Below are 10467 nucleotides of genomic sequence, written 5' to 3'. Positions count from 1 at the left end.
TTTATCTTTTCTTCGTTCATTTTCAATTCTTACGGTGGTTTGTTCAAGATTCCTCTTCTTACGTTATCATACTTCCGTTCTTTCAAATCCTACCGGTGGATCATCGAAGGCCTCTTCAAGTTTGCGCATTATCTATCTTAATCCTTTCTACGAGAATAAGTAGTATGCCAATTCCATTGGTTGTCATCAATTTGAATTGGTGAAGGATAAGCATAATATAATTCTTATTCTTGTTTCATCGAGTTGATTCAATTCCTTATTTCGGTGTGGTTCATCATACATATTCTTGGTTTCAAGTGCTCATCTTTCTTTCTCGGATTTCCAAGCTCTCACAATTATGTTATCACGGAGATCTATCTAAATCTTTACAAGGTTCCACCTTGGGTTTTCAACTACCCTTTCTTTCCGTTTGATCATTCTTTTGTTTAACGGAGTTCTTCATGGAGGTTCTACATGATGGTTCTTCAAGGGTTTAACTCCTTCTCGAAGGGTTCATCAAGATTCTTTTCAGAGGAGCTCAAGCATTCTTCTTCTTGTAATCCGGAGTTCATTTTTTTCTTCCGTACCATTGGAGGTGGTATTACGTCATTCTTGATAATTTGAGTTCATGTTCCATGATTCACATGTTGTTAAAAATGAGATACTTTAAATCCATCAATCTCGTCATTGGAGTTATCTTGGGTTATATTTCACCTAAAGCCTTCCCTAAGGATTGTTGCTATTATGGTGATTATAAATGACCCAAGTTCTTCATTTATCCTCCCGGTGAAATAAGTTTCTCGTCTCCTTGCTGATATCAATCCAATCTATTATTTTTCGTTAGTGGCAGAATTTCACCTCATAGCTTTGAGATGTTTTCTATAAGTCCACTACAATGTTGTTCTTTTCGTTGTTGGTTTTCCAACAACTCCGTTCAACCCTTCTCCTAAAGATGCCTTTTCAAGCTCTTTTGTAGCAGAAGTTGGCATTGTCTTCTACATTCTTTTGTCTCAATTATCTTTATTCTATTCTTTCTCCTGGAGGTCTATTGATGTTGCTCTTTTCACTCCTCATCTCGGTTTGTCAAGATCATGTTCAATTTCTTCCATTTACAGTCGAAGTGTTGTCCAAATTATATCAGTCTTATTCCTTCTCTATCTTGTTTAATCGGAGTGTCGTGTCCTGTGCTCAAGTTCTTTTCATCCTATCAAGTTTTTGCCTCCCTTCTCAACCAGAGTGCTACCCGAATCGGTTCTTTCTTATTCCTCTTTCTTAACGGAGTGCTTTCAACTTTGTTCATCTCCGTTGCTTTCTTTCTTTCAATTTGCTCAACCTCGCAAGGTTCCTTGGTTTCACTCATTGGTCAAAGAAGCAACTTAGTTTTACCTCTTCTCTTTCTCTTCCGTTTTTCCCTCCGGTGCCATCCTGGATCTCGGGACAAGATCCTCTCATAGTGGTGGAGTGTTGTAACGCACCAAGACCGGAGCTTCAGTTGCCTTCCAGGGTTTCCGGGTTTCGTCGTGTGATTTGTTTGGTTCATTTCATTCATCATTGCATCATGTGCATTGCATCATGTCATCATGCCATCATCTCTTAAATCTTTTGCAACCCATCTAAATAGTGGCATGGACCTTTGATCCATTTAAACCGAGGGAATTCACATGGTGATTCTCTTTACAACATATCCTCCCGATATTAGGGAGCTATATTAAATATTCCATTTTCGAAATCACCTATAACACACTTGCAATTTATCACATGCCCCTTTCCGCTTCAAGTTTGGTCCCCAAACTTGTCTTGTTATTTCTTTCGTCACTTTCCGGAGCTCCACCTAAATTCCCAACATTTTTGGACCTATCGAATACCGACTTCCTTCTCACACTCATTTGAATTAAATTCAAATGAGTTTGAATTCAAACTTCACACGTGTGCTCTTTCCTATTTTCTCGGAACAAGCTCATTTTTATGAGTCCGGGGAAATTAACCTCCCGCGCAAATTCTATCCCTAACACTTCCTTTATTCTCCTTTTCTTTTTTTCCTGATTTGGGGAGATAAGAGAAGATATATGAGGGAGAGAGAAAGAGCCCAGCTGGCTGGCCCATCTGCAGCCCACTGAACCGGCCCACCTCCTCTTTAACCTAACCTAGCCCGACTCCTCTCTCCTCTCGTCTCCCTGCTCGCGCCGCCAGAGAGCATCGCCCGATCCCATCTCCCTCTCCCTCGTTCTCCCTGTGCCGCCACAAACACGCAAGAGCCCCGTGCTCGGTCCCGATCCCGCATCCCCCGCTCGCGCCGCTGCAGCGCCCGACCTCCCTTCCCCTGCTCGTAAGCACCTCCAGCTGCCTCCCATGGCGCCCTCACCTGCGCCGCGAGATCTCCCCGTCGCCGGCACCGCTGCCCTGCCGCGCCTGAGTCTCCTTGTGCGCCTCCCTGCTTCGCCGGGCCGCCGCGCCGCCAAGCACCTCCACCGCGCCCCGCCCTCGACCTCGGATTCTGCGCCCCATGGCCACGAGCGCCACCAGCAGCAGTTCAGCCGTCCCCGTCACCGAGCCCCTCGCCGCCCTTCTGCACCTCGTCTCCGGCCCTGCCCGTCGGAGCCCCGCCTCTCGGTGCCCGCAACTGAGTCGCGCCCATCGAGTAGCGACGCTCCGGCCGCTTTCGCCGGAGTACCACCAGGGAGCCGGGCCCCTATGCGCCAGCGCCGCGACTCCCTCCTATGCTCGCGAGCCTTGCTTCGCTACTCCACCTCCCTGGCCTCGTTGCCTCCGCAAGGCACCAGTAGCTCGTCCACTTCACCGTTCAAAGCCGCTGCGCCTTCGGCCTGTCACATGGTGAAGGAAACGAGCAGGAGCAAGCCCCATCGAGCTCCTTCAAAAGTTGTCCGAGTCCTGGACAAAAACCGCCCAAGTCGTCGCCTCCTTGCACCATGCAGTGTCACCGTGGACGTATGCACCACTGGATCGGAACCGCGAGCACTAAGTACCACTACAAACCCGAGGAATTCGGATGCATCAAGTCCCCGAGAAGACCCGTTTTTCGTCAAGTTCGACTACCACACAAGACCCGGAGTGCCAAGTACCTCTACCGCCTTCTTCGGAATCCTAAGAATGCCAAGTACTTCATCACCCGGCACCTAAAACGACTCCCGACGCCGAAGACCCATGAACCAAAAACCGTCAAGTTTGACTACCGTCGACCTCCGAAGAACAAGGTTTTGCCGAGTACCCCTTCGTTTTGTCAAGACCATCAAGTCCCTCAACGACAAGTGCACGACTACGCGGATTGTACCAAGTACACCTTCGTTTCGACAAGACCAGCAAGTCCGAAGAATGCGAAGTTCGACGACGCTCTCCGCCCGAACGACTACCGCCGACGTGTACCTCTCCGTCGCCGTGGGTTTCATCAAGTTCAACGGTGAACCCCGAAGCCCTCAGATTCGTCAAGTCCGAAGGTGCAAGTACCTCTCCGAACCATGTACGACGACCATCGCCGAAGACCCATGTAACGCGAATGTCAAGTTCGACTACCGTCGCGTGAACCGCTACTTCCTACGACGACCCCGTGAACAACTACTTCCCCTTCGACACGTGTACCCCTACCGCCGAACTCGATCCGTTCCGATAATGCACGCTTCGAAGGTATAACCCTGAGACGACCACCCGTGGACCGTGTGCAAGAGTTGTATGAGATGCATGTTGGTTGTTGTAATCCGCCCGTGAACGTTAGTTGTTCCCTCGTTTGACACCGTCATCCACATGTGGGAACTCGGTATCCGAGATCACCCCATCTTGTTGCATGACACACACACACCCACTTCCTTTTGCACCGGTATCCCCGTGAGCTACCGGATCATCGGAATGTTGCCGCCGCATCATTTCCGTTTCATCTCAGTGGCACCCATTTCTTTCCACCACAGTGGCCAATGCTTCATAATGTTCTTATCAACTTTTTCATAGAAAATTGCATAAAACTTGCTCATGTCATGCGCATCATGATAATAACATTTAAATGTTTAAAATTGTTGTTGTACCAAGTTGATAAATGCATATGGGGATTTATCGGGTTTGTTGTTTATTATATCCGGCCCCATTTAAATTGTTTAGGTGGTTTAGTCTTGTTATGTTTCACCTCTTGCCATGTTAACCAACATTTAATATTGTTGAGTACCTAAACAAGAGAGAACTAAATAAGTCATGTGGTGTTCCGTCAATATGCAACTAGTTGCATATTGAGCTCCACTTAATTTGTAGCTTTGTTTTGTGCATTTTGCCATGCCTTGTTTCTTTAAACCGGACATGCATCATACTTGGTTGTGCATCATGCCATGATTATGTGGTGGTTGTTTACTATGTTGTTTGTTTCTTTCCGGTGTTGCTTCCTCGGGTTAGTTCCGATAACGTCGCGTTTGTGAGGATTCGTTCGACTACGTCCATTTGTCTTCTTCATGGACTCGTTCTTCTTCCTTGCGGGATCTCAGGCAAGATGACCATACCCTCATAATCACTTCTATCTTTGCTTGCTAGTTGCTCGCTCTTTTGCTATGCCTATGCCGCGATACCTACCAATTGCTTATCATGCCTCCCATATTGTTCAACCAAGACTCTAACCCACCTTGTCCTAGCAAACCGTTGTTTGGCTATGTTACCACTTTGCTCAGCCCCTCTTATAGCGTTAGTTGCAGGTGAAGATTGGAGCTTGTTCCAGGTTTGGAACATGGATATTTTGTTGGGATATCACAATATCTCTTATTTAATTAATGCATCTATATACTTGGTAAAGGGTGGAAGGCTCGGCCTTATGCCTGGTGTTTTGTTCCACTCTTGCCGCCCTAGTTTCCGTCATATCGGTGTTATGTTCCCGGATTTTGCGTTCCTTATACGGTTGGGTTATAATGGGAACCCCTTGACAGTTCGCCTTGAATAGGGGTGGAATTTGAGCCGAGTCGAGCCAGCTCGACTCGACTCGCTAAAGCTCGTTTCATTAATGAGCTAGCTCGACTCGACTCGTTACTATAACGAGCTCAAATCCAAGGTTGGCTCGACTCGTATAACTCGCGAGCTGGCTCGTTTAGCTTGTTAAGCTCGTTAAAGATATGAACATTAGACCTTACAAATACGATAAAAAGATTAACTAAGAATTTAACATGTGCATATGTGGTCTTGTATGTGTGATTCCCCTGGGTGGCTCGCCCTTGAGCGGCTGGGCCTTGTGTTGGGACGCAAGGTGTTTAGAGGCTGTATTTTACTATCCCTAAAAATCATTGATTTTTTATTGAGCTTAACGAGTTACCCGAGTACTCGTGAGATCGGCTCGTTTAACTTGGTATGTAAACGATCTTAAACTAAAGCTCGGCTCGGCTCGTTATTCTTCGAGTTCGAGTCGATTCGAGCCGAGGCACGAGCTACTCGTTTAGCACGCGAGCTTCGAGTTTTTTTCCAGCCCTAGCCTTGAATAAAACTCCTCCAGCAAGGCCCAACATTGGTTTTACCATTTGCCACCTAGCCTTTTTTTCCCTTGAGTCGGCCGGCTCAAGGGTCATCTTTATTTAACCCCCCCCCCCCAGGCCAGTGCTTCTCTAAGTGTTGGTCCAACTGAGCGATGTCCGAGGCTACCAGAGGCAACTCTGGGCTGGCTTACCCGACGTCTGGCTCATCCGGTGTGCCCTGAGAACGAGATATGTGCAGCTCCTATCGGGATTTGTCAGCACATCTGGGTGGCTTTGCTGGTCTTGTTTTACCATTGTCGAAATGTCTCGTAACCAGGATTCCGAGCCTGATCGGGTCTTCCCGCTAGAAGGAATATCCTTCGTTGACCGTGAGAGCTTGTGATGGGCTAAGTTGGGACACCCCTGCAGGGATTTGAACTTTCGGAAGCCGTGCCCGCGGTTATGGGTAGATGGGAATTTGTTAACATCCGGTTGTAGAAAACCTAAAGTTGACCTTATTTAAAATACATCAACCGCGTGTGTAACCGTGATGGTCTCTTTTCGACGGAGTCCAGGAAGTGAACACGGTGTTGGAGTAATGCTTGACGTAGGTTGTTCTAGGATCACTTTTTGATCATAGTTGTTCGACCGTGCTTTTGCCTTCTCTTCTTGCTCTCTTTTGCGAATAGGTTAGCCACCATATATGCTAGTCGCTTGCTGCAGCTCCACCTGATACCTTTTACCTTACCCATAAGCTTAAATAGTCTTGATCGCGAGGGTGTGAGATTGCTGAGTCCCCGTGACTCACAGATACTTCCAAAACCAGCTTGCAGGTGCCGATGAGACCGTGCAGATGACGCAACCAAGCTCAAGGAGGAGCTCGATGAAGATCTTGTCCTTTGTGTTGTTTCGTTCTAGTTGATCAGTAGTAGTGGAGCCCAGTTGGGGTCGATCGGGGATCTGTGTAGCATTTGGGGTAGTCTTCTTTTCTTTTGGTTCCGTAGTCAGACCTTGATTGTATCTGGTTGATGTAATGCTTTATTCATGTAATTGTGTGAAGTGGCGATTGTAAGCCAACTATGTATCTCTTTCCCTTATGTATTACATGGGTTGTGTGAAGATTACCTCACTTGCGACATTGCTTTCAATGCGGTTATGCCTCTAAGTCGTGCTTCGACACGTGGGAGATATAGCCGCATCGAGGGCGTTACAATGGGGCACTCCTCTCCGGCAACGGCAGCACTCCAAACGGCGGCGGTGGCGCTCGTGGCTCCAGCGTGGAGGCCTCGGGCTCCTCGAGCGGGCACACATCTGACTGCTGGCGGTTGCGGGAGCTCAGGGGGCTCCCCTGGCCGTTAGATGCAAGATCCGACAGTCAGGATTGACAGGAGGGGCTGGATCTGGTTTGGTGGATTGGACAAAACGAGATAGGAAGGCTGGCTGCGCGTGGGTTGGCTCGGGTGGGATCCGGAGGAAGATGCTGCTGGCGGCGGCGTGAGGGGCAACTGCCTAGTATTTAGGGTTTGTCTAGAAATGGACAAAGGGGACACTATATATAGCAATTCAGATTAGTTTAGGGCGGTTAGGTCCCTCCGATCGTAATCGGACGTTCCGAGATAATTAGGTTAGGAGTGTCAAAGAAGAAACCGAAGATGTTTTATAGATGTTTGGGGATGATCCGGACCCATTGGTGACGACTGTCCGGGTCGGGTTCGAGGAAGTTTTCGGACGCGCGAGGGGGTTTGAGAACTGTGCGGAGAGGAGGTCTAACAAAATGCCATGGAGGCAAGGGGGTTTGATGGGCTCAGAAAAGAGAGAGAAGAGAAGGAGAGGCCCGACGGCAGTTTCGGGGACCGAAACGTCCGACGTTTGACCGGCTATAATGCCGTTATAGTTTAACGGTTGGGCTATCAAACGAGCTCCGAATGCGATGAAACTTGGCAGGTGGCCTACTGAAAACAAAACAACACCGCACGCCAACTTTCATCCCATTCTGAGAACATTTTCCGGCCACTTATAAAATACTATTTCGGAGGTGCTGCGGGCACGTGCGAGTGTGTCTGGGCTCAGAACGGACAACGGAAGGAACGGGAAGACTGGGACGGATGCAAGTTTTTGAAAACATGATGATGCAATGCACATGATGACATGGCAAGATGCAACACGCAAGCAAAAGACAAGGCAACAACAACGGATAACTGGAAGACACCTGGCACATCGGTCTCGGGGCGTTACAACACTCCACCACTACAAGAGGATCTCGTCCCGAGATCTAGGATGGCATTGGAGAGAAACAGAAGAGGAAGAGAAGAGGTAAAACTAAGTTGCTTCTTGGACAAACGAGTGAAACCACAAACCTTGAGAGGTTGAACAAATTGAAAGGAAGGAATACAACGAAGATGAACAAAGTTGAAAACACTCCGTTAGAAAAGAGGAACAAGGAACAATACTAGAGCCTTGTAGGTTGAAAGACATAAGAAAAGGGTTGCAATGGACAAGACGTACATGCAAGCACTCCGGTAGAAACGAGATGCACAAGGAACAATAAAGATCGATTACGACAACACTTCGGATGGAAATGGAAGGTAAAGAATATGAGCTTGGCAAAATGAAAACACTTGGATGAGAGTCCGGTTAGAAGAGGAATGATAGACACAAAACTCCAGTTAAAACAAGATAGAGAAGGAATAAGAATGATATAATTTGGACAGCACTCCGACTGTAAATGGAAGGAATTGAACATGATCCTGACAAAACAAGATGATGGTTCGAAGAGAGCAACATCACAATTCCTCTGGAACAAATGAGTGGAATGAAAACAACGGAGAAGAAAAAAGCCAGCTTCTGTCACAAATGAGTTTGGAAATCACCCTTCCAAGAAGGTTATAACGAATTTGTTGGAAAACCAACAATGAAAAGGACAAGCTTGTAGTGGGCTTATGGAGAACATCTCAAAACTACGAGGTGAAATTCTGCCACTAGCAGAAACAACAGATTGAATTAACATCAACAAGGAGACGAGAAACTTATATCACCGGGAGGATGAATGAAGAACTTGGGTCATTGATAAGCACCATAATAGCAACAATCCTTAGGGAAAACTTTAGGTGAAATATAACCCAAGATAACTCCAATGAAGAGGTTGATTGGTTGAAAAGATGTCTTGAGCAAAGAGAAAAAGATGGATTTAGATATGTCACTCTTGAAAACTTGTGAATCATGAAACACGAAGGGAAATTATCAACAATGACATAACACCACCTCAAAAGATGAGATATGAAAGAATTGCACTTCGGAATGCAAGATGAAGAATGCTTGAACTCTTCAAAACAAGACATGCATTGAGCACCATGTTTATTTTAGAGTATAGCTTGGCGGATCTTAACTCTGAGAGAAATCTTGAAGAACAGTTGAAGAATGAAAGAAAGCCTTGATGAACCACCAAGTTGAGCCATCGTGAGAACTACGGTAACAAAAGAATGATCCAACGAAAGGAAAGTTGAAAAGAACTTCGGGAGAAGCCTTGCAATGATTTAGATGAAACTTCGTGATGATGAGAGCTTGGAACTTCGGGAAAGAAAAGATGAAACAATGAGATCAAGAATTTTGGTGAACCTCCGGAATAAGGAATTAATCGCTTGAAAGAAAACAAGAATAAGAATTACATTATTCTTATCCTTCATCAATTAAATTGATGACAAGCAATGGATTTGGCATACTACTTATTCTTCTTGAAAAAGAATTGAGGAGAGATATAGCGTAAACTTGGGAAAAACCTCTACGAACCACCGGTAGGATTGAAACAACGAATGAATTAATATGATAACCATGGAAGAGAATCTTGAGCAAACCACCGTAAGAATTGAAAATGAACGAAGAAAAGATAAAGAAACACTGGGAAGAATTAGAGAACGAATGAAAATACTTGAGAGAATTTAGATACATAAGAACGAAGAGATCCCGAGCTGATTAGATAATACTTGAATGATGCACCGGTATGATTTGGAGAACGGGAGCTGAAAGTTGGAATGAATAATCCTGAAATGATGGCCTTCGGAGAATCAAACTGAAAAGAATCTTGAATTGCTCCGGATAGGTGAAAAAATTCTCACAATCAAAAACAATTATGAGAGGATGGCCTCAAACTAGAACCATGAATCTTCGAGAGAACGGACCAAGATTTAGAGGAAACACTTCTTATGTCTTCAAATGTTGAGAATGACGATGAGAAACACCACCATGAATTGTTGAGGCCATCCGGAATGAATATTGGAAAGTTTGAACCGACGATGAAAAGAATTTGAAAGATCTTGGAGAAGGACATTTGACTGATGACAAATCATTCTTACGTCAAACTTTGAAATGAATTTCATAGTTACACCGGCAAAATAGAAGAGTCAGGTAAGATCCTGGGAAAAGACCTGTGGGTTAGGGCCCACTCAAAAGAAACACCGTTGAAAATATTGCTTGGAAAGAGAGATTGGACCGGTTGAATTAAATGGCTTGAATGAGATAACAACCTCAAGATATCTTGAATGATTGAGAATGGCAACGCAAATCTTTCGAGATATCTTCAACACAACAGAACAAATGAATAGCGAGAAATGGATGATTAAGAGGTGCACCGGTATGAGAAAACATTTGGAACGAGGGAAGGATATGATCGACAAAGCTTTACTTGAATCCACCGAAGAAGAAAGAGAACGAAGAATGATGAACTTGTAGAGCATCTTCATGAGAACCACCGGGTAAGAACATTGATTGAAAAGAATGAAGAGACTTCACATGAATAAAATGGATACTTGATTAAGACATCTGATTCCTTGAAGGAAAGGGGTTGGGAGGGCGGGAAAAACAAAGGTAACTTGGGACGGATGAAATAAACACCGTCGAGAAAACTTAGAGTTGATCTTGCGGATGTTGAAATGATCGGATCCACTTGAAGAGAAACACACCGGTTGAAAAAGATTGACATGACAATCTCGATTATCATGAAGGATTAGTATTCACATAGAAATATGAGAACACCACTTAGGAAAGGTATGGAATCCACATTTGACTT

Source organism: Triticum urartu, chromosome 3A (genome assembly GCF_056163025.1).
Source record: "Triticum urartu cultivar PI428250 chromosome 3A, HENAU_Tu73, whole genome shotgun sequence".
In the NCBI taxonomy this organism is placed as follows: domain Eukaryota; kingdom Viridiplantae; phylum Streptophyta; class Magnoliopsida; order Poales; family Poaceae; genus Triticum; species Triticum urartu.
Note: the sequence above shows the minus strand (reverse complement) of the source record.